The sequence below is a fragment of the Mchenga conophoros genome, linkage group LG17 (genome assembly GCF_057382185.1).
Source record: "Mchenga conophoros isolate Kocher_MC1m ecotype Shallow Benthic linkage group LG17, M_conophoros_male_GT1.1, whole genome shotgun sequence".
NCBI classification, from domain to species: Eukaryota; Metazoa; Chordata; class Actinopteri; order Cichliformes; family Cichlidae; genus Mchenga; species Mchenga conophoros.
In genome coordinates, this window is record NC_140542.1 from 37,358,152 (window position 1) to 37,384,460 (window position 26,309).

Consider the following 26,309-nt stretch of genomic DNA (forward strand, 5'->3'; position numbering starts at 1 on the left):
TTGTAGATCTAGTCAGAGAGGTGACGCTCAGTGGCCCTGAGGGAGCAGACAGTGGGCCTGACCTTCCAATCTTACATACAGCGCAGCCACTCTCATGCTGTAATTACCTGTCACACTCTGAGCGTGTGGGTTTTGGAGGAAGGGGTGTGGTAGGAGACAACACTTGCACTTGACCCTATGTGCAACCCAACCCTCTGTTTGGCAAAAAATGACATGAGAAAAAAAAAAGCACTAGTGACATGCATGTCTACCTGAGACCCTGACTCCCCTGGCCCTCTCCCTTTCTGGTTCCCAGTAATTACCTGTGGGCCTACTGAGCGGTGGGGACCACTGCGTGCTGCCAGTGAAGCACTCAGGGAGATGTGGGATTGATGCACACTCGGCGACCTCTGTGATTGGGGTTAACAACAGCCTCATTTGCATTAAGAGATGGGGCTTTCATTAGCTACAGTAGCAAGATCTCAGGTGAAGAACACACATACCTGCACACATGGCCACACATGAAACAATCAATCACACACAAACACGCACGGTGAGGATATAGCATTTAACTTTTCAGACATAACGCTCTTTTTGCATGTTTCTGTAGCAGAACTTTTACAAGACAACACATTTTCTTTGATTGAATCTTGGCAGCTACACTGGTTACTGAACAACAGTACATACACGGTACATATGATGAAAAAAGTAACTACCTCAAAACTGGTTCACAGGCACTAAATAACTATAGACTTTGGTTTGTACTTATTAGCCCATAATGTCTGATAAAGAGCGGATCTATGCTTAGTTTGGCCTGGTGATCACCATCTATATATAAAAATACAGGTCGGACCCTCTCAGCCTCCTATTAGGTGCACCCATGTTATTAATGTGAAACTCCATCGTCACTGTGAGTTATATAAGAACGCTTCCTCATTCGCATATGTTTGTGTTGGTTACCTTACAAGCAGGGCGACTATCAAACAACTGCAGCTGTGATAACTTCTTCAACAATCTGCTTCAAAGTAATAAAAACTGTTGATTACTGATTAGATACTGTATATAATCAGCATTAAACGAGATAAATGGGCAACTCAAACAGGACCTTATATATATTAGCTTCTCAGTGTATCAGCATGCCTACACCAACAAAGGCTGGCATGTGAACATAAAAACTGCTTCTCTAAAGATTAGATGCAAAATAACACTGGAAAATAAGTAGGTGGGTTTTTCTGACGAGCCAACGTGAAACAGCGCACCGTGACCAGCAGTGTGTGTTGCTTCTTACACATTCAACACCCAAAAAGCAACACTGGAATTTATCTGAAATTTACTTTTTCACAACGCAATGGTCCAGGATCTGTAGAAGATTAAAAAAGTCAAAATGAGATTCTTGGAGAAGGTTTTGGCAATGACATACTTAGCCATGTGCAGAATATTCCTCCATATCATCTCCCAGCACCACTTAGCAGAAGCAAATCCTGCAAGCACCCCTGAGACAAACAAGCCAGAACAAACTGGGGTTTTTTTTTCTACCTTCACCAGAATGGGCGCTTGCAGGTTTTGTTCTGGCACCGAGAGATTCTGGCAAAACTACGGTGCCCCATCTTGAACTGGAACAGGTTTGATTCACCACGTTAAAAATGAAGTTTCTTCATAACACTAAGCGATACAAACATTTGCAAGCACAGAAAAGCCATCACAGACAATATACAACCTAGGACAACTCAGTGTATGTCAGAGGAAAACAGAGTCACGCTACAAAGCGGACACTTCCCTCTGTGACACCTACAAATGCTCACACACACACACACACACACACACACAGTCACACACTCTGTCCTGCACTGTCATGTATAATTCAGCGTGTGGCCGGGTGGGCAGATGCCTCATCCCCAGGGGGTCCCATCATGCCTTCACTAGGATGAAACATTTAACAGCACAGGACAAAATGGAACACGTTCAATGAAGAAACAGGAAGGGTTTTGGAAGAGCACAACATTACAATTGTAGTCAGCACATTATTGCTTTATATACTTACATATCAGTCCTTTAAGCCTGTTACTAGTAGTACAATAAATGAATAATAAATGAAGGGATGAAGTCAAAGTCTCAAAGCTGAGACCACTGCCATGAAAACTGACACACAAGTTAATATCTGAAGGCTGTTGGGCTTTTCCTTTAATAATATTGCCCTTGAAATAGCAAACATTCAAGTCCAACATACGTTTAATCAAAATTAAAAATGAACAGTTTGTAATCTTAGTGTGTCACAGCCTGGCTACCAGTTTCATCAGGTCGTTCCATATATTTAAACACAAACAATATAGAAATGAAAAAAAAAAATAACAACAAACTTTAAAAAAATGATCACAATTAAGTGTGAATGAAGTGATGGGGATGCTTTCAATGAGTAAATCATAGTATGGGATATACAAGTACTACAAGGTAGCTGAGGTTACAACTGTGCTGTCGAAATTTTCACAGAAGTTGTTTCCATTCAGGAAATAAAGTGGCAACGATCAACCAGAGACTCCTTGTCTTCTTAAAAACACAACGCAACAGTCGAGGAGTCCGTTTGGGCTGACCTGTTGCAGCGGGGTGAAGCAGAAACCGGTTACACGGGGAAAACTAATAATTCAAAGTACCATGTGAGTTTAAATGGGACTCCCAGGGTTCTTGCTGGAAATTAGACTTCCAATTAAGCCTAACCAAAAAAAAAGTATTTAAAACTGCCCTACTGATAAACATTTAAACATACATTTGAATAACACTGGCTGAAGACTGCATTCAAACCTTAATGGGAACACACTTTCACACAGAAATGTAAAGGGCTGACTCAAACACAGCTTCTCCTTCTAAGACACAGATACTTGGAGAAAACAAATAACCACTTGCCTGCATGCACACAAACACACAGACACAGACAATCACACACACAGTAGTGGGTCATTAAGCGAATCGCAGCACAGCTGTAAAAGTGCTTTTATAGCAGCCTAAGTGAATATCGGTACAGAAACAATATGGCTGCATAATATCAATATCATGTTCCATATTCAGCGCATGATGATACAAAGAAGAGGAAGCTGTGCGTGAATGCGTGTGTGTCTGCGTGAGTGTATATGTGTGAATGTGTGCCAGCGCTTGATGGAGCAAAGGCGAAGAAGCTCTGTAAGTGTGAGCAGATGCTGATGCTTTGTGTGTGTGTGTCTCTGCGTGTGTGTGCGCGTTTGTGTGAGAGAACCTAAGCAGGCCTGGAGTGAGGCCAGGCGGCTGTAGACTGTGCATATTAATGTGTTATAACCTTGACACAGACGGCGCTGCTGATGCTGTAGAGGAGCTTCCTCTGATGACATCATATAAGAAGACAGGAACTCCTGCCTGATTTAACAAAGCGAGACATGACTCCTTACAATACCTTCCATCTCCACCCCTCTCCCGACTCCTATATTCTATCCCGTTCCTGTCTTTTTCTTTCCTTTAACGCAACACCCTCCTCCACCTCCATCAGTACCTCCCGTCCCTCATACTGTGCCATCTGTGTACCTCTCCAGTGATTCATAACTCTTCTTCTCTTGAGTTTGTCAAACAACTCTTATCCCTCCCAACCAAACACTGCGTGCTCACACACATCATCAACCCATTCCCTTCTTTCCTCACACCTGCTGAACCATTAGCTACTACTAGCATTCTACTTTCTCCTCAGTAAATCTTCTGCTTTTCTTTCTTTAATCCAACCTGTCCTCCTCACATTCCTTCCCTCCCCATCCACATTCCTTTTTGCCTTTCATCCTCATCTTCTCTCCTGTATTGTATCACCATCATATCTTTTACTCTTCATCACCTACTACCGCTTACCTTCTATTTCTTCCTTTTGTCTAACCTCGAGTGCTCTGCATTAACTCCATCTTCTTCCACTTTCAACCCCCTCTATCATAACTTCTTATAACCTTGTCTCCTCTCAACTTATCCCTCCAAAGCATGCACACTCTGCCCTTCTCCCCTCATCTATACTATGCTACTATCCAGCTGATCACGCTGCTGCTGTTTTTTTCCTCTAACCCTCGCCCTTTTGTTTCGTCTTTTTCTTCTAATTTCATCAACTTCTCTTCTCTCCATTTTTCACCCAACCCTCACCTCCTGTGCCTACTCGTATTTATCCTGACTGAACCAACTCTGCCCCTTTTATCTTCACCTTACATCTTTCAGCTTGTCCTCTTTTTTTCTTCATTTCTTTCAACTTTGTCCCCTCACACCCCGGGTCTTCCACCACCTTACTGGCTTCTCCTTTGCCCTTGTGGATCATTATCATCATTCTCCTCCCATTTTCTCTCCCTCTGTCTCTCTCCTTTGTGACTGTATACAATTCTGGCTTCACTACTAAACTCTTTCTCTCCCTTTCGGTCTCACTGTGTTTCCATTCTCTCTCTCCTCCACCCCCCTTTTCTCTCTCTCTCTCCCTCTTTCAGCTCACTGCCAGGCTACCACAGCCCAAACTGTTCAGCTGCAACTGTTCCAAGCCCAATAATTACAGCTTGTCAGAAAGAATTAATTTTCTCATTTCTCATAAAGACGTGTAAAAAATTACCATGTTATTATAACGCTGCCACTCTCTTGAGGCACCAACGAAAACCAAATTTAATTTCGGAAATTCTTCCCTCGCACATTAAATTAAACACATAAATAAGAGTTTAGGAATTGGGGGGAGGTTGTCGGGCGGGGGAGCATATGTTCGTTAGGCCAGCCCCAGCTCTGGGTAATGGCCGTCGTAATGTTTTGATGGGCCCGGCTATTGGTAAGCACCAATACATTTGCATGATCACCGTCGCGGCAGGCAAGCGAGCTGCCAATTAGCTCTCGTACAGCTCTGGACAGTGCTGGGAGAGAGAGAGAGGGAGGACATGAGATCTGTTTGGCATTAGAAACACACAGCAAGATATGGAACAGAGCTAATTAACAAGCACGTATGGAGAAAAGCAGATTTACTGCAGGGAGATGCTCTAAGGGACTTTTCATGGAGGATCGTATCTGTTTAATATATATGTTAAGGAAAGTAGAGCAAGGCTTGCTTCAGTGCTGATAGACTGAGATGCAATAACATCAATTAGAAATACATTGTCTTTAAATAAAACATATTGAGCACCATTCTCAGTTACTGGATAAAACACTGCATCATATACTATACTGACCCTACTTCTGGCATGACCTATGACCTCAGTAAACACTTTCCTGATTTAAGCTCTTATTTAAGGGTGTTCATTTTGTATTTAGAGCCAGACAGAGCCCTACAGCAGGGTATGCTCTGACTTTACTGTTCTGACGATATAACGTCGTCTTGAACTAACCCCACAGCAGCTTCAGAAAAAAGCTCCGCTTGAAATATCACAATGTTAAAAGTACAAAAATTTAGGACTAAAAAAAGTTTAAAAAAGGTATTTGCTGATAGGTAAGGGATGGAAGTTAAGTTGTATTTTATTTGGCCTTAAACTTTGCATTATTAGATGCATTGCCACTGTTACTCACACCTTTTTTTTAAGTCCTTTCCTCTTTCCTCCGCCCTTCCTTTCCATTTCACAAAGACGTTTGTTTCTGTTATCTGTAGAGCAGAAGGTACCTTCAGGGAGAGGCCTACATGCACGGATTCATGTGCATTTTTAGCCCACAAACTTGTGAACATTGCTGCTGCGCGACTCAGAGTGTTGTCCTGATACTCATTCCTTCTTTATGTTCACAGCAGGCCAAAACAACCCCCAGGCGAAATGTCCCGATACTCCCAGCAGGCTGATGATAACGTAAGTGTAAGATAGATGACTATACATTAAAAATCCCTGTATGTACAGCAATGTTTCAGCATTCCTACATCATACAGTAGATCAATGACAGTAATGTAGTACTTTAGGTATCATTTGCCAAGATTATATCTCCATCTGGCAAATTATCCAGTTCATTAGAAGACTTCAACATGTCGTCACACATGTATGCCAGGCCAAAAGAGAGAAAATGCAAGGGAAACAAGCAAATGCAGGTGTCACAGCTCCCTTCTGAGCCTTTGAGTTATTTCCCGATGACAATTCACACACTGTTTGGTGCTTACAAAATGCAGAAGTCGAATACTAAAAGCGTGAAGTCAGACGTTAGAAAAGTGTGATCAAACTGATGTAGAACATCAACCCCTCTCAATCTGATGGGAAACTCCCACAATGACACAAACTCACCCAAGCACAGATGAACGAGGTGTCCCCTCCAACTCCCCAGCACAGTGAAGACAGGGACTTTCCCTGCCTGCAGCACGGCACGCATATACACACACATTCCCAAGCGCACACACAGAGAAAAAGGTCACCCCTGGTTGGCACACACGCAGTAGGCAGAGTCATGGCTGATTTGACAAGGCCGCGACAAACGTTCATACATCCATACAAGTACACAGTGGAACGCACGCGCACACACACGGAGCATGGTCAGTGTAACCAGTGCCAACTAAGTCTCCTCAGCAAAGCAGCGATGGGTCTGCAATCTGTGATCGTGACACTGCTTTGACACACACACTGTCTGGATTTCCACTCACACGTGCAAACACACAAAGAGCAAGAAAACACTACCACGCTATTTTATGGTCATTTGTCTTGTATCTAGTTTTGCTTTCACTGTCTTCTTCTGACTCCGGGCCCTGCGCACCACACAGTTCTATCCACTGTGACATGTCCTTATATTTATAGGAATTCAAACTGTCGAATTTATTTCTTAAAGTTTTGAGATGAGTAGTGAAAGTTCCAGAGATAGAGGCATATGAGTCTCAGGGCGTTTTCACACCTGCTATGTTTAGTCCGTTTAAATCCAACACTGGTTTGATTTCCTCTTTAGTGGGGTTCGTTTTATTTTGTGAAGACTTCGCATTAAAGACAATATTCATGCTGTAATAAACTAGAACTTGCCAACCGCAAGCTAAGTTTAATAAGTTAGGGAGAGTTTAATAAACTCCTTGCTATCTAAAATATAACGGGACACTGGAGTAAATTCTCGAGCATCTCACACTTCTGATAATCAGCTGTCTGCTTCACGTTTATTCAGCTGTGTAAAAACTATAACTTTAATCTCAGCCAAACCGATTTACTCAGGAACAAATAAAATACTAAAAAAAGCCAAACAATAAAATTTTGAAGTTATCTAAGTGACTCATATATGTTTAACCTGAGTAGCGAAAGACGGCGGTGGGTTTGAAAACGATTTGCCGGGAGTCCGGTGTTTTCACGGCTCTAGTTAGCCTAGCCCCCGGCTAGCTATCGAGCTAGTGGGTAACAGACGTCTCCGAAAACGTCGGAGCGCTTTTGAAAATATGCGGTGTCTTGATAAACTGAGCAGATGTTTGAAGTTTACACAGCTACATTCTCGCCTGAAAATATGTTAATCGTTTATTTTGTGACCCAGAAAGAATAATAAGAGTAATATTAAAACTAACTAGCTGCCGCCATTGTTGGAAACTGAGCTGGGCTGCGCTATGAATTCTGGGACGCAGCTTCTTCTTCTTCGGGGTTTAACGGCAGCTGGCATCCTTGTACATGCAGTGCTGCCATCTTCTGTTTCAGTCCGTTATTACACTCTTAAATCCTACTACTTATTCCTGCGTCTTTTGGGATCTTACAAAGCTTCGAACGACGCGTCAGTCGTCGACGATTTTGATAGTCGACGCAATCGTGACTAGTCGACTAATCGTGGCAGCCCTACTGTATATCACTAGATGATCTGTTAGAAAGCTCTCATGCACTGGTTTGTGACATGTTTCAGTTTCAGTCTATCATGTGGAGGATACTGAAGAACAATGGTGTGTATGGCAGGGCTGCAAGGAGAAAGCACTGTTCTCTGCAGAGAGCGCTTCCCATCTGCACATGCATGAGTCAGAAGACTGTTTGAACAGTGTTTCTTGGATAGATGAGATTAAAATAGACATTTTCATTTACGTGAGAAGGGTTATATATATGGAGCAAGAAAAAAAAAAATGCATCACACTATTAAAAATGTATCCCAATCAAGAAACATGGTGGCATTGGCATCTTTGGTTTTTTGCTGCATCTGAGCAAATATGGCTTGTCATCACTGATGAAGCAATAAAATGATTCAATTCTAAAATCATCAGGACATCTGTCAGTGATCTAAATGATAGGAAAAGGTATGATGATAGGAAACAATGACAGAAATAACTGAAAAGAGCCTGAAGTGAGCACTGAATATGAGGACACAGACCTCAGACCTGAAGCTGTTCTGAGTACGACAATGGTCTAAAAGTCTTCAGTGCTAACCCAAAGGACGGTTCACCGGGCACCTTAAACATTTAGCTGCAGTCACTGCTGCACATGGGATCAACTCAGACACTAAAAGCAACATTTCAAATGCTTTTTCTCTTCACTGATATGCAATGGATCGTTTTCCTTAAAACTATTTTGTCTAATATTTTTAATGTTTTTAATTTTTAAACCTCACTTTAGAAACTTATTAAAGTTTCAGGTCATGTTTATGCAGAAATCTGGAAAATAATAAAGGGTTCACATTTTCTTCCCATAGCTGTATGCCTATGTAGACTAAAACAATAGACTATATCTGGAATATCTCAGTTATAAAGTGCACCACTCTTAACAGGAAAAAAGGCCCTTACCAGTTACTTGATGAGCAATATGAAGGAAAAAAATATCCAGAAGTAATCAGCTGCTCTGTCCACTTAGCCCCTTCAAACCTGGACACAAAGAAGAAAACAATAAAATAAAGTAATTGTATGACTATCTTGTGGTACATAAAATTTTTATTTTTAAAAAAAAAATCAAAGAGGGTGAAACTGAGAAAGGGAGATTTATCAGTGGGAAAGTCACAAATAAATATAAGTTTGACTATTTGACTTTTTCAGCTTTTTGACATTTCTCCCATTAAAGGCACATGTATGGTGAAGTAAACTGCAGCCATACTGAGTCCAGTGGTCATCAGACTTTCCAGCACACAGGGCTTCTATGTGACAAATTGCTCTGACTCATAACATGAGAAGTAAAACTGATGGTTTACAGAATAAAGACACAGAAAGTTAGAGGAAGGAGGAGAACGAAAAAAGCTGAAGGCGACAGTCAATAATTCTATCTTAAAGAACCTTTCCTTCTTTCCTTCCTACTCCCTTTCCTCTGCCTGACCCTCCCCCCTTTGCTCCCCACATTCTTCTTACCCTCGCCCCTTCATACCAGAATTCTTACATCTATAAATATCAACAAGAGAGTCTATAGAACTACATACACACATACTGTAAACACACACACCAGTCTAAACCAATGAGCACAGTGGCGTATTGTGCCAGCAGAGCCAATACACACTTCCACGGCCATTACTCCCCATGGAAACAGGCGAGCGCGTTCGCACACACATGTGATGTTGACGTTGTACCCGCACAGTGGCTGCCTTAGACAATAAGCTATTTCAGGGCCAAATCGCTGACAAAAATCCATTTTTCCACCCCACTAAAAAAGATCAGGAATGAGGGAGGGAGAAAGAGCAGGATAGAGAGAAAAGCTGAAATCAAATAAACAGTGGCGTACATCTCTCTTAAGCTGGATTTATCTCTGTATTTTGTCATCATTCTAATTTATTCCCCAACCTGCTTACAATTACCGCCTTTTCAAAACTCATATTGCCGGCTTGTTGTTGTTCTAAGAGAGATTGCGTGGTAGCTGCAAATGAATGAGCGGGGGACTTGCATAAGGTGGAAAAGCTCCTAGTGTACTTTTGTAGATTATCCACTTGATACCGATTCATTTTCTCCCTCTCTTGTCACAGTTTTCTAAAGGAGGCGATGTAGGACAAACATGCAAATGCACACAAAACACACACACAAATGTACGCGTAGATACAAACGCACACAGTACTGTAGCGGAAGGGAGTGGGCTCATCATCTTTAGTTGTGATTACAACACTTGGCAAGCTCTCCCCTGCCTGTTTGCCTGCCTATTGCCTTACAAATGGATTAGTAAGCCCTGTTCCATTTGTGTGTGTAGCTTCTCTGAGATTTAGGCTGACTTACAAATAACACCAATCAGATTTGGGAGCAGCCATTGTGTAGTCTTTTCTGGGGGAATATTGAGCGATATGATTTTTGGGACAACACTGGAAAAACCTTAGGACTGTGTGTACTTGTGCGTGTACGCATGTGTTGAGAAGATTTTTACATGTCTCGTAACGAGAAAGTCTGCCTTCAACTTTTGGAGTCAGCCAGCAGTTAATCCCTGAGAGGACTGCTCACTCATCCCCACTTTGCCTGTAATATAAAGGACGACAACTCCAATCTGAGAAAGAGAGGAAAAGCAGGCAGGCTTTCCAATGTACACGATCTACAGAGCAGAACTGTTCAGTTCATTGTGAAAACGACTGACGAAAAAGACAGAAAAGCTTTCTGAGAGACAGACAACTGTTTCGGTCTCGTACATTGTTGGTGGATCCCAAATTTGAAGATAGAACAAATGTTCTACTAAAAGCTGCGTGTGCCCCGACATCTCAGTGTACATGATAAATGCACTGCATTTATATAGCACTTTTCTAGTCATACTGGCCACTCAAAGTACTTTACAAGCTGTGTAACTGCTTCTGTGTGTGAATGTGTGAGGTACTTTTCGAGAGGAAGGTTACAGCAGAAATAGTACGCAAGAAGCACCAAACAAAAGAACAGTCGATCAGCATGCATTTGGCCCCATTTCTATGGAGAGAAATTTGCCTCAAAAGTGTTACGAATGCGTACAATATGATTCACAAGCATAAACAAATGTAGTCATGCAACTTTTGAGGACTCACAAATGCGTGCTCCGATCCAGATACAAATATGAAGCATTGTGATCACATGGAAACTATTTTACAAATGCGTACATCCAAACCTGAATAAATGGTGATTATTTATGCACAGCGTATTAAGTTCAGCTTCCCGAATTGGATCGTTTTCTCTTTCAGTGCATACAAATGTTTAAAAATACAGTTAACATCCCTCTCGCTCACTTACAAAACCTTAAATGCACATGCACCAGTCGCCTGACACAAGACCAGTCATTAAATTTCCTCCCTACTAAATATTCGACAGTCAACTGTTAGTGGCATTAAAACAAAGTGGAAGTGATTGGGAATTACGGCAACTCAGCCTCAAAGTGGTAGACTACAGAAAATCACAGAGCGGGGGTTTGTGGATGCTGAGGCAAATGGTGTGCAGAGGTCACCAGTTCTCTGAAGCCAATCGATACAGACCTCCAAACTTCACATGGCCTCAGATTAGCTCAAGAACGGTGCACAGAGAGCTTCATGGAATGGGTTTCCATGGCCGAGCAGCTGCATCCAAGCTCACTGCAGAGTGTCAGATGCAGTGGTGTAAAAGCCCACCAACACTGGACTGCAGACCAATGGAAATGTGTTCTCTGGAGTGACGAATCAGACTGCTCTGTCGTGCAATCCGATGGATGAGTCTGTGTTTGGCAGTCGCCGGGAGAACGGCATTTGTCTGACTTTGCCAAGTGTAAAGTTTGGTAGAGGGGGCATTATGGTGTGGGGTTGTTTTTCAGGAGTTGTGCTCGCCTCCTTAGTTCCAGTCAAAGGAATTCTTAATGCTTCAGCACACCAAGACATTTTGGACAATTTCATCATTCTAACTTTGTGGAAACAGTTTGAGGATAGCCACCTCCTGTGCCAACATTCCAAAATCCCATGAACTCCTAAACCCTATGGAAAGTGTTCCCCAAGTGGCAATACTACTGTACTACCTCAAAACTTGAGGCAGGTAGTTGGAAAAGTAATAATCAAGTTTAGAGTTTCTAGTCATCTGTAAAGCAGCTTGGCCCAAAGTTAAATTCTTTCATTAGTTTAACTTATCAGTTTAACTTCATAATTGCCCAATTGTTTCTCTGATCTAACAGCATCTAATTTATTTATTTTTTCCTGAAGGGGAACAAAATATCTCACTAAAAAATTATGGATAAATCATTTTTAAACTGGATTGACTAGTTGAATTCACAAGCTGCGTAAGTATTTCTAAAATAACGCATTAAAGTTCTTACATATAAACCTGAAGTCACCAAAATACATAATGTGGAGTTTGGAGTCATACCACAAATGCAACAAATCTCTATCAGAAAATTGGCTGCATGGATATTGCCAAATCAGATTTTTATGCCATAGGGTCACGACTCAATAAATGCCTAAAATTTGGTGAGACTAATAAATCTTAGAGAGCATACAACAGTTATTCTGGGTGTAACATGTGTTTCAGTAACCAGTATGATGGGAAAAACTAGACGAATCACATCCACAACATTGATTACAAATGTAGTTACACTATGGGGAAGAACAAAACATACTGATCTTGTAAATCTCAAAATTTATGGGAAGGGTGAAAGCTATTTACTGTGAAAAACAAAATTATAATAATGCTCACTTATTAAAAACTGGTTTGTAAATCATCAGTGACAATTATCTGAATGGTTATAAAAAATTTATATGGTTAATTAATATTGCAATAACATATGAAGCAGTGCTAAAGCTATAAGCAGGTGCAATATAATACATTAGACATGTATGATTTATAAAGTAATCAGATTTCTTACACAAACTATCTTGACTGGTGATCTTAACACACACAAAGAATTATAAGTGCCCCCAACTTAGTGAAAACGTAGCTACAGTGGACACACATAAAAGACAAAAGCAAAAGCATCTGTTTTAAAATAAATATGAAACCTTTTTCTTTGATGATTTGCTAGAATATGCAGAATTTTCTGGTCTTTTTTTTTTCCTCAATACAATAGCAGAGTTGTTTTGGGGGTTTTTTTGTGTGGAGGACTAAAAATTCTTTGTCTAACTCTTGGTGACTGAGCAGGATTAAAACAGTATTAGAAAAACATATTGACATATAATGTGTGTGCACAACAAAGGCTGGCTCCTTGAAAAGAAAACATTTTTTCATGGTTTATTATTTGTGCTCAGCATTGAAGAGGTGATTCGGGTTAGTCGATCAGAGGTGAGAGACTCTGTTACCCAGGCACCAACTGCGTGTTTTTTTAAAGCAAGCCCGATCATACATATGATTTTAGCCTGAGATCAGCACAAAGAGTTTGAAGTAGCTTGCTCCAGAGCAACTATCTGGTCACAAACTCTCCTCTACCATTTATAAACATTATAAAATGAGAGCACCAATTTTAGTGGAGGAGAACAAGGAGTGTTTGGTATATGGGAAAAGTGATTGTGTGCGAGTGTGTGTTTGTGTACACATATGTGTTTCTGCCAACCCAAGAGTACAGTTTGTGTGAATAAAGCTTTAAGCTGAGCCTCCATTAAGCCCCTTTCAACACAATGCCTTTCTCTCTGAGAAACTCTCTGATGGAAATCTGCTTTTGTTGCTGCAGTTCAATGTCCCTGCTATCTCCTGATGGAAGGAGAGAAAGGAAGGTCTGAATGGGCCTCTATAGTTTTATGTTCCAGACAGTTCACACACACACATGGCAAATAACACACAGTCCTTGCTCTTCTACAATGAAATCAATGCTCTCAGTTTTCATCTCTGCGCACAGCATCTCACAGTGCCAAAGGCTTCTTGTGATCAAACACCACATCATGTTCTGCAACTTCTGATACTGTTGCTAACACAGTGCTGCTTTTGTAGTTCAGTGTTGCTGTTCATTCACATTGTATTCAGCTGCAATAAAGGATGGATTTTTTGGGGGGGGTCAAACAATACAAATCTTTTTTTTCTTGCTTACTGATTATTTATTTCCGATGCCATTACCCCTATATTTGCCTTACCTTTACCCTCAACTAGTATTGATTATAGTTTATAGAGCTTCATTTAAAGTCATGTATTATTCACCTGCAGTCCCCTTGAACAAAGTTTTAAAAGCTTTTAACTCCAAAATTACATGATCATAGTAACAATTTGGCTTTTATTGTTTTAGAAGAACAATAACATTCTCATACTCATAACACAGATTGCCAAACAGAGTGAGCCAGTCTGTGATGAGTCTCTTGGCAAAAGGGGACTCGACTTAACTGGTTATATTCCAGCTACATTCCTATATAAACCAGGTTTGTAAGCACCTGTTTCATTTTGCATTTAAGCTTCTGTCCTGCATCAATTATGTTATTATTTATGGAGGAATTTTGGAATTTCTGTTTCAATTCTATGAGGCTCTGGTTCGACTCTGAATGCAAGTAGTTAATGTGTCAGTACATGGCAACAGGTTTACAATTTTCACTGATTTATCACAAACAAATTACATCAAATTGCCATTTTGAGCACACTGACTGCATTTTATTGACGTCTTGATGCACTAAACTTGCTTTGAAGACTATAGCTGACAGCAAGCAGTTGCCGTATTGGTCCCATTGCACATTGTCTCTAATATGACTGTTTTCTTAGTATGACTGTAGCATAAATAAGGCTGATCAAGACCACACACCAAAGCACAATAGTGACAAAGAATGTTCCTCAATTTAGCTGAATTGGGACTTTTAAAACAAACAAAATATATAAAAAGAAAAGTGAACCTATGTTAGGAAATACATGCGTGGTTTGAACAGGTGTGCTGAGCTGTTGGTGCAAAAGTTATCATGGGGTCAGGAGAGTCTTAGAATTGAGCCTGATTGTTGAGAAGGATAAGACTTTAAAAAAAGGGAAATGGACAAAGAAGACAGAGAAACACAAGCACAGCTTTAAAGACGGGCTTTAGTAAACAGAGTGGGAAGATCACAGGACTGTTAGTCGGCCATGTATCACAGAGACATTTAAAGTAAGCTTAAGAAAGAGAATCCTTTTAATGCAAAGATTAACACTCAGAGATAGCAGCCTATTGACTGCTACTGTATTGGTTTACATTAGACGGTACAGGTAATGAATACAATGGCTGTTCAGTGTACATGCAAAACACTGATTAACTGGAACCATCTGCATGCAATCTACAAAGACACTGTCACACACAGTTAATAAACCTCAACCACACACACACACACACACACACACACACACAAAGATTAGTGCATACAGAGCCTCACAGAAGACAGCAACAGAGGCATGAGGAGTCTCGAAATGAAAATGAGTTAATGCACAAACACAGACAGTGACTTCCACAGATGGGTGACTCGAAGCATCTGACTGGGTGAAATGTGAGTGATCTGATTGAATTATAGACAGGATACAATGGAGACAGACCGCCAGGGTCCGGCCTGAAACCTCACATCACTATTGTGTCCGCCAGCATGCCATCAGGGTGAACACAGGACAACACTGAAGGAGAGAATGAGAAACCAAGCCTGACGATATTGTCTGGTAAAAAAAAAAAAAAAGTGATTTTTTTGGTGAACTAAAAGAGTTTGGTTGCAGTTGGGGCAGAGGCAGCTTCCATTAAATATGGCATTGGGGAAACAATTTTCAAAGGAGACCTCCAGCCGGTCATAGCAGATGGCTGCCTAACCCTGATTCTGCAGGTTTCTTCTTGTTAAAAGGGAGTTTTTCCTTCTCACTGTCGCACTTGGGAAGGGGGTCATCTGACTGTTGGGGTTTTCTCTGTATTCTTGTAGTCATTACCTTAAAATATAAAAAATTTTAGGGTAACTGTTGTTGTGATTTGGGGCTATATAGATAAAAGTGAATTAAAAGGAACATGGGGAGTTTCTGTCATTTGCCATTTCTTTGAGCACTGCAACTTCAAACTGACTCACATCCTATTTGTGGTTACAAGCAAAACTCAGAAAACCACACCCAAAAACAGCTATTCAAGTCATCCTAGCCCTTAGTATTTTTATTAGCACTATTTTTGTGTATCATACCTTTAAAAACTCGTGGTGCATGCTCCAAACTCAACATTTGACACACCAGTCCAACTCTTCTTCTAGCCGTATAAAAGTCCTTGTACCTTCCTGGAGAATAACCCCAACCATACTTTTTTTCTTTTTACAAATACTTCAACCAGAATATGGTATAACATCTCTGAATGCCCACTTGCTCCTTACAGATTACTGCTAACTTTTAAATCAACCCAAGCCTGAAAATTCAATTTTTCATGGATATATGGATGCTAGACTTGAGTGGAACATGTGAGAATAGCTACACTGATCCCTTCATTGTAGTCAAAGGAGTTTGGAATGTTTTTAGCTCTTAATGGTGCCTCTGTGCTCAGTTAATTTATAGAGCGTGGAGAGCATCTAAACCCAGAAATGGCTAATCAAGTCGGACTTAACACACAGTTATGTATAGTTTGTGTATGAGCAACAGCAGTAGCAGCATCTGCTGGGGTCACAATGTTGAAGTCCAATCTTGTTTTATCAAATTAATACTGCCCTTCTCAGCATGCTTCCGTGAACACACACAAACACAGTTGCACAGTTGTGCACCTTCATCACTTAATCATGTTATGCATAGCATGCCGCAGTACAACACAGAGACAATACACACAGACTCCAAAACACTATTACATTATTGAAGGGTAAAGGTTAAGGAGAGAAGACATCATTGCAGGGTCATCTTTTCAACATTTCTTTACAAAGTCTAATATAAACCGTTATAATAGCTTTATAAACTTATGTTGAAATTAAGTTACTGTTCCATCATAAATATTTAAAAAAACCCAATGAACTATTCAAGCCTTCAACAGCAAACATCAACAGTACGTTACACTATTCCATCCTCAATTCAACATAGAAAACAACATTGCAACAGCTATTTCATTTATTCCTTCATTCATTTAAAATGGATTGTGGTTATAATTCGGCATTCTGTAAATGATAATGTTAACAATAACGAAAAGCACTTCATTATGTTCCACGGGCAAATTAATGCCCTGGAGAGCATTATATGAAATAAAGGCTGGTCTAATATTATACAGACAATGCACCACTGAGTCCAAAGATGTCATCCTGAACTACAACTTGCTGGAACAAATGTGCTTAGCAATTATGCATCAGTGACATCAGGGTATTGTATTGTTGTATGGACAAGGACGCGTCTCAGCACCTTGACCCTTTCTCAGAGCTGGCCAATAGCTATTCAGAGAAACGGTTTCTTTTGAAATACAACATCCCTACTTTTCTTTGCCAAGTCTAAATCAACCCAGGTAATTAGAATTCTATAAACAAGGAAGAATAAGGCCTTTCCTGTGCCGTCTTTGTGAGCCGGAATGGGTACAATGCATGACTGATGGATGTCAGGACACCAGATTCAGAGCTCTGAGACCTCTACAGAGCTACAAACAAACAGACAAACATTTTAGAGATGGAACGTCACAAACAAAAATCATAATGCCGTTATGTACTGTTGTCTAGAACTCTCAAACAAATGCCTGATTATTCCTTTGCATCATGAAGTTCATCCAGTGAACTTCATGATGCACTTCAATTTTTTTTAGTTGTAATAAACAACCAGTGTCTGAAGCTTTGGCCATGGAAAGAACAGGGAAGGACACTTGTAGTTGCAGGGGTACTACTGGCAACTGTTGGCTGAAAAATGCTATAGATTTGTTGCTAAAGCTCAATGAAAAGTTGATAAAGTTGTTGCTAACAAAGTGAAGTCTGAAAATTACTGCTTTGAGTGGGAGAGATGGCAGACACCCAAGCTAAGATTTTATATTTACATACATTAAAAAAGGAGACTATTCAAATACGAAATTAAAAACAACAAAATATAGAGTAGATGAATATTTGAATAGTTGGAGATGAACATAACTATGTTTTAAAATCAGTTCATGCAACATGAAAATACTAATTGAAGTTCCACATCTTTAATGCAATTACTAGATGTTAAGGTTAAGAACACACAAAGTTCTGGAAAACACAGTGTAAGTTGCGATGAAAGAAAAACAGTGTAAATGACCCACGGCAGATCCGATGACATCAGCATCTCTTTTATTAACACACGCGGTTGCTGTTCACAAACACCAACAACAACACCACTAACCGAGACCCAGTACAGACTTTTTATGCTGGCGAGGCGTGACTGCAGATGCCGTGCAGGTGCGTCCATCTCCCCTGCAGCGGCAGTGCAGTCCACGCGCTGCCACAGAGAGTTTTTCAGTTCAAACAATTAAAATGGTCAGCCTCTATTGTGTAGTTTATCACCAACAGCAACAATGAACTCATGGAATATGGAACTTTTACCATCTACATTTCCACAATAACTAGCAAACTTATTTTAAGATTAAAAGTTCATTTCACTTATTTTCCTCTCCGAAATTAGCCGGGGAGACTTGTAATCATCGTTATTATCATCCTCTACTTTTTTTTGCAATGTTACATTATTTTTATGCTAAAGCTGCTCCATCAACACAGCTAGCATTGAACCTGTTTCAATTCAATTTTCTGCAGGACAGTTTATGGAAAAGAAATTACATTAGAAGTAAAGACGTGTTATTTGCTGAATTTTTTATGTTCAGTTGCAGGTTTCACGCTCTGCGGAGTATTCATGGTTAGTTTGGTGTAGGTCCAATCACTGGCATATTTAAATTACTGAAGATACTAATCATCTTCTAAACCCTTACATGCTTATTACTTTTAGTGACTGTTTTGTTTCTGGTCTCTAACAGGGTTTCATTCTTGCACTGTCAAGGACAGCCACCCAGTTTTTTTGTTGTATTTTGAATGAATTAATGCCTTTTATTGTCACAGCACACTCATTCTCCTCCAGTGACTACATTCACGTCTGAGAGAAATAAACATAGTTTCATAAAAGCTCTGTTACTTTAACACAAAAACCCATATACTGTCTAAAAGGGAATTTCACCATAGCTGTATCATTATGCTATATTATATATTAGATGCGACCCTGATGGGCAGAGAGGTAGTGAAAGATTAGGAGAAAGGCCAAAGTGCATCACTCAGGCTTGTTTTTCTCCATTCTCCCTCTGCCTCTATGTTTCTTTCCACCTTTCTCTCTCTGACAGTTGCTGTACCACTAACACCGCCTCCACAATTAGTGTCTTCTCACCGACTATACACAGATACACGCACACACACATACATGGTGACACCCCAGGGCCCTGCACAACCCAAACAGCATAATTAGACATCCCCTAAACAAAGCACACACTCTGTAATTACTCTGTAATGTTACATAGCACAGGGGACTCAACAAAAGCCATTTTCCTTGGATCAGCCAGTACTGTGCACACACTCTATACTCTTCTCTCATGTGTCTCTGACTGTGTACATTTTTATTGATTTCACTGGGCAGAGATTCCCAGTGGCTGTGTTCTGGTTTGTGAGAATAATGCACAAGTCGCTGAGTGCAAGCGTGACTGTATCTATAGGTATGTATGCTGTTGCTTACATATATGCATGTACAGCATGTGTGCGTACACACACAGACCTCGACAGCACATGAAGTGGCAGAGCAATTGAATGTCTTCATCTAGCGTTGCTCAGTCCAGGGAGAAAGACATGCTAAGTATAGAGAGAGAACTTGCACACAGACACAAACACACACTCCTCTTTTCTCTCTCCCCGTCTTGTTGCTTCTCAGTCTCCAGAATGGGACATGACTAATTTCTCCAGACAGAGCGACAGCATAAACACAGTGCTGAACACATGTGCTGATACCGTTCTTGGCAGGACTCCCTTCAGCTCCAACAATCTAACACCACCACCACATCTGATCACAACATGACAGACGCCCCCAAACACATCCACCATGTTCCCCCTCCTCCCTCTTTCACCACCCCCTTTTTTCACCACCGTGTCCCCGAGTCAGCACAGATATTTCACTAAGTCCAGTGGCAATAAATTATCTTGCTCCGTGCCAGGCAAAGTAGTGTGAAATCACATTAGATCTTAATCAGAGACTATTGTGTTTGCCTTGTTGGATTTTTTTCTTTCATAACGGGCGTTATGTTTTGTTGTGTTGAGTTCGAGCTCTGAAAGTATCCTCACTGTGGGGATATATCAGAAAGCATTTCTTCTTATGCTGATGCTGCTATAGAAAGAAGTCTAAACATTTCCCCCATTTTGGTTAAAGACGATAAAAGTTTAGAGACTCTATCCAATGAAAAAAAAACAAGATATTCATTTCTGCACCAACTTTTTTTTTTTTTTTTTTTAAAGAACGGTCCATGACGGGTGATGATCCTCAACACAAAACTCAGGTCCAGTGGTGCATGAGAAAATAATCTTGAATATAAATGTATTTATTTATAGTTTTTTGTTGTTGCTTTTTTTTAATCTGAGTCCTTCAACCGTATGATGTGACACCTTGTTTTGTAGTTACCTAAATGTGCTGATGCATTTTATTTGGGACAGCTTGTGCAAAAGCGAATATATCATTCAAAAATCTTTGTGACACATTTGATGACTTTCATTTGAAGATCTGAAGTCAACAACTGTCGAAGAATTAGGCTGTCACCAAGTTGTGGTTTTATATTCCACAGACAGGTAACAAAAGGAAAGTAACTGAGTAGTATGGGAATTACTTCTGTTTAATAATCCATCCATTCACTTCCACTTATCTTTTTTCAGGGAGTTCAGAGAACTGAACTCAGAAGACCTTTACACACCAAATGCGTAAAAATGGTGTGAATCTCTTAAAAATATTTTTTTAACTGTTTGTTCAGCCATTCACTGTAATTTCACTGTTGAAATTTGAGACATTTTTGGGACCCAAATAAACAGATCTAACCAATCAGACCACTGCTTATGGGAAGTAGCGGTACTGAATATGCAATTAAATGGAAATGGTAAAAAATACCATATTACCTCAGACACACAGCACATAGACACTGCTCTGGGTCAATCAGCTCTCTTGAATTATTTCTCTGCCTCCTCCGATGTGGTCCCAGCTCTGCTAACAAGAGCTCAAAAGCCTGTCCTGAAATTCGTGCAAGCGGTCATGATACAGCGTCAATTCTTGGATCAAACTATCCCTGTGGATGCCTTCTCAGGAGAACTACATTTACCCAAATTCTCAGTTTCTTATATTGTTTCGAAACATGACGACCAGCTCATCATTGGCCTAATGTCAAGAAAAAGGCAACGCATTCAGTGACTATATACCTACTAGGGCTGCCACAAACGATTATTTTTTTAGTCGACTAGTCACCGATTATTTTTGCGATTAGTCGACTAATCAGATCATGCATACATTGGACGTAAAACTACAGCTTATTGCACCAGCAGCATCTGCTCTTATATAACTATCATTAGCTTACAGCTTTAAGTGTTTAAGGTATGTGCTAACTAAAAATAAAGACAAGATGATAGTTTATTAAACTTTTAATAAAATTTGCAGATTGTTTCGGTGGAGTTTAGTAAACTCAGCCGTCTGCTCCGTGCTATCTAAAATATACCAGGACACTGGAGTATATTCTCTTTTTTTTTTTTTTTTTTTTAAATGACATCAGAAACAGCAGTATGCGACATTACGTGATGGCAGAGCTTCAGTTCATCCTTTGTCATTTTTTTTTTTTTTTTTTTTAATAAATAGGACAGGGGGAATGAATGAGAGAGAGAGAGGGGGAGAGAAAGAAAGAAAACCAAAGGGGAGAAGAGACGGTGAGAAGGGGGGGGAAGAGAGAGAAAAAAAAAAAAAAAAAAAGAACTCCTGGGTCACCTGTATGGAGAAAAAAAAAAAAAAAAAAAAAAAAAAAAAACAAACAGAGGAGACAGCAAACAACAAAGAGCAACATAATAATAGAGAAAACAAAAGCACCATCACAATAAACTAGCTAGCCATAGATATCAATATTTACTAAATAATAAACGATATTGTGCAGCACGCAAGATAGACAGCGCACAGTGTGCTTTGAGGCAGCAGCCAAGAAAGCTTTAGTCCGCGTCTGTGAATACCCATGTGTGCATACCTGTGTGGATCAGCATGCTTGCATTCCAAAGGTTTCTCCATGTAATGATCTGCTAGGGAGTGTGGGGGGGCCACAGCCCCGTCCTCCAGGGTGTGAAGCGGGTATGGAGGAGATCAAAACTCCAGACATCCAGAGGCCCCCAGAACACAAGAGACCATGGAAGACCAACAGAGGGGCAGCCGCGCCACTGTTCCAGTAAGAGCTGAGGAGAGTCCCAGAGTATATTCTCGACTAGCTCACACTTCTGTTTAATCAGTTTTCTGTTTGACGTTTATTCAGCTGTGTGAAAACTGTAACTTTAACCTCAGCCAAACCGATTTACTCAGGAACAAATAAAACACAAAAAAAGCCAAACAATAAGTTTTAAGTTATCTAAGTGACTTATATATCATGTTTAACCTGAGTAGCGAAAGACCGCGGGGGTTTGAAAACGATTTGCCGGGAGTCCACTGTTCTTGCCGGCTCGAGTGACCATTGAACCTCCCGGCTAGCTATCGGGCTGGCGGGTAACAGACGTCTCCGAAAACATTGGAGCACTTTTGCAAATATGCGATGTCTTGATACCGAGCAGATATTTGAGGCTTACACAGCTACATTCGCACCTGAAAATATGTTAAACGTTTATTTTGTGACCCAGAAAGAGTAATAAGAGTAATATTAAAACTGCCGCCATTGTTGAAAACTGGAATTGGCTGAGCCGTGCTATGAATTCTGGGATAGGTTGGGGCACAAAGGATATGCCCGACCCATCCTTCAAATCTGGGGAAAAGTAGGATGCATTTGTCAGCTCCATTTGCAGAAGTCTTCGAATTCGGAAAGCCTTCACCACATCGCTGTAACGTAATCGGCCTTCAAATGCGGCCTCTGAAGGATGCGACCTGAATTTGGACAACGCTGCGATACCAGAGTTGCTTCTTCTTCTTCTTCTGGGTTTAATGGCAGCTGGCATCCTTGTACATGCAGTACTGCCATCTTCTGTTTCGGTCTGTTATTACACTCTTAAATCCTACTACTTATTCCTGCGTCTTTCAGGATCTTACAAGGCTTTAAACAGCGTTTGATAGTCGGCGTAATCGTGACTAGTTGACTAAGCGTGGCAGCCCTAATACCTACACAGCAAGACTGAGCCAAAAAAATAGGAAATTTCCCGTTAATTTTCACTTACATTCTGTGTATAACAGCCTTGAGACTCAGTATCTTGTCTTTTAAGGGTAATTTGGTGATAGATTGGCCTAAAAATATTTTTCGTTAACCAATTATTTTCAACTTATCTCAGTCCTTGTAACAACAGTTAATTGCAACAAAATTACCAGCAAATCTATCATTTAGATCTACAAACATCTGTGGAAAATCTCTGTGAAATGTGTGGAACATGGAAAATTTCGGCATACAACAGTAGTGGGTATTTGTTGAAAATAACACTGAAACTATATGAGGTTGAGTAAGCCACATCATAACTCATCACCGTTTCTTTCCAGATCCAGGTGAGTGAGAGTGTCAAACTAGCAGGCTGACCTTTATGAGCAATTTCACTTTCAATAACAACAGCCCATGAACTAGTGTGACACAACGAATGGTCTCCATGTGATGAGCTTCCTTTAATGAGCTGCACCTCACTTGACAACAGATAAAAATGAACACTCTACCTCTTAATGATGTCCGTTAGGCCTAAAGATCTTATCTTCTTCCTTCTCTCAGAGACAATCAACACAACTTAACAAGTCTTTTCAATCACGAAGTTAATGATCTTAGGCATTAATTAACCAGTCCACAGGAAAATGAGCCTTCAGTTAATCCAAAATGCTGTCCTCTCTGTGCTCTCCTGTTTTGGCTTCCCTTCATTGGCTTCCTGTTAAATCCAGAATTGAATTCAAAATCCTGCTCCTCACATACAAGGTCTTAAATAATCAGGTCCCATCTTATCTTAATGACCTTGTAGTACCATATCACCCTATTAGAGCACTTCGCTCTCGCTCTGCAGGCCTACTTGTTGTTCCTAGAGTATTTAAAAGTAGAATGGGAGGCAGAGCCTTCAGTTTTCAGGCCCCTCTTCTGTGGAACCAGCTTCCAGTTTGGATTCAGGAGACAGACACCATCTCTACTTTTAAGATTAGGCTTAAAACTTTCCTTTTTGCTAAAGCATATAGTTGGGGCTGGACCAGGTGACCCTGAATCCTCCCTTAGTTATGCTGCAATAGACGTAGGCTGCCGGGGGATTCCCATGATGCATTGAGTTTTTCCTTTCCAGTCACCTTTCTCACTCACTATGTGTTAATAGACCTCTCTGCATTGAATCATATCTGTTATTAACCTCTGTCTCTCTTCCACAGCATGTCTTTATCCTGTCTTCCTTCTCTCTCCCCAACCGGGCGCAGCAGAAGGCCCCGCCCCTCCCTGAGCCTGGTTCTGCCGGAGGTTTCTTCCGGTTAAAAGGGAGTTTTTCCTTCCCACTGTCGCCAAAGTGCTTGCTCATAGGGGGTCATATGATTGTTGGGTTTTTCTCTGTATCTATGAAGCGCCTTGAGGCAACTTTTGTTGTGATTTGGCGCTATATAAATAAAATTGAATTGATTGAAATATATGTGTAAGGAAACACAACTAATGGATAAATCGCTAAAATAGCTGTCTAAATTTAAGGGTGCACAGCTTAAGCAGTTACTAAATCCAACAGATAAATTGTGATAAAGCTAAAAGCAATAGCTACATTTACTTAATGTAAAAGATGGATAAAGTGTGGGAGCGACCGTGGCTCAAGGGGTTGGGAAGCGCATATGTAACCGGAAGGTTGCCGGTTCGATCTGTCCTGGTCGTTGTGTCCTTGGGCAAGACACTTTACCCTACCGCCTACTGGTGTTGGCCAGAGGGGCCGATGGCGCGATATGGCAGCCTCGCTTCTGTCAGTCTGCCCCAGGGCAGCTGTGGCTACAACCGTAGCTGCCTCCACCAGTGTGTGAATGCGAGAGTGAATGAATAGTGGCATTGTAAAGCGCTTTGGGTGCCTTGAAAAGCGCTATATAAATCCAATCCAATCCATTATTATAAAAAAAATTTAATAAATGAATGAAAACAATAAATGCCGATAAATGAATACATACTTAAAATAGTTAGTTATAATAGACCATTTAAAATCTTTTGCCAAAGCCAAGATATAAATGGAGAAAAAGCTAAAACTAACCGACAAATGGCTAGAGTAGTTAGCTAAAATGCTGCCAATCTGCTGTTAATGGATTAATGACAATGGCTGCATTTGTTGTGTGTCCATTTCTGTTTTTGATACTGACAATTAAAATTACCACCAGTAGCTTTGGCACTTAAATGCTGTGCTTCGTGCCATCATCACCTTTTTAGTATTGGTATCATAAAAATATTTTCAGCATTTGTAGTTATTTGTTTAAATGACAGCAGACATTGATTAGAGCCCTATCCTACTAGGCAGGTTCAACATACCCAGGGCACCGTCCTGTTATCTTAATTCACCCTAACATCAGCAGTCCGCTTCGGTCGCACAAAGCTGGTTATCAACTTTCTAAGTTAACCCACGGTTTCCCCTGTGCATTCACATGAAAGGGCGGCAGCTGATTTTACAAAGGAAGATAAAACTACAATATTAGAAAAACATGACAGATAATACAGACTGATAGTAACACAGCAGCTACAGATAAAGCAATGATATAAAAAGTGCTATACAGTAGTTCAGTATTCAAAGGGCTGCATGAATGTGTGAGTGCTTTAACTGCTTTGTTCAGTAAGACAAAAGCCAAGTCTAGTCTATGAATAACGTCTAGCCTGTTTGAAACCTCGAACGAAAGCTGGTAAAAATCTCGGCTGCGCAAGTTAACAGACTTAGCAATATGACAGCACTATCACTACAAATCAGATGGATTATATTCCTTTACTTGTGATTTTTCAATATCCCTATAGGATATAATCTTAAAGAGTTTTTCCTCATTTTAAATGGAATAGTTACAGTAGAGACAGACAGTTTGGGGAAGGAGCTACTGAGCTACCAACAGGATTTTCTCCCCGGCAGTATGGACCTTAAGCACTCTGCCTTTTTTCTCAACCACCTGCACAAAACACTATTTGTCTTAGTCTGTACATAAAAGAGGGATGGAGCTTTTAGGTATGAAGTGACGCCAACACAGAACAGATTTAATCCTACATTCTTTCAAACAGCAACCAGAAGGCAACTCCTCTGATTGCAAAAAAGAAAAAAAGTCCAGTTGTTGAAGCATCAGTCTTGTAGTAGTCCATGAGAAAATTACACTTTTTTTTACTTTACCTATTACTTCAGTAAACATTTACCTAATGAGGAGGACATTCATTTGAATTATGGTGACATATAGAATGGAAAAAAAAAACAACTAAAGCAAGGTATGTTTTAAGGGACAGCTACGCTGTAACTGACGAGTGACTATTGTAGGGGTAGTCAATAAACCAATAAACCAGTGGATGACAGAGTTCATAGATCATCACCAGATATTTATCTGTCTTTATCTT

General features: G+C 40.4%; 1 protein-coding gene across 3 annotated transcripts in view; it reads right to left on the minus strand.

The window, feature by feature from the left end:
* Window positions 1-26,309, minus strand: part of sox5 (SRY-box transcription factor 5) — a 247,642-nt gene that overhangs the window by 135,547 nt on the left and 85,786 nt on the right. For 2 of the 3 annotated variants that reach the window (XM_085250799.1, XM_085250796.1), the window contains exon 2: window positions 8,630-8,707. The exons of the other annotated variant lie outside the window; for it this stretch is intronic. The gene's annotated coding sequence lies outside the window, so the exon portion shown is untranslated. The remainder of the gene's footprint in view (window positions 1-8,629; window positions 8,708-26,309) is intronic. 3 annotated transcript variants of the gene reach the window in all.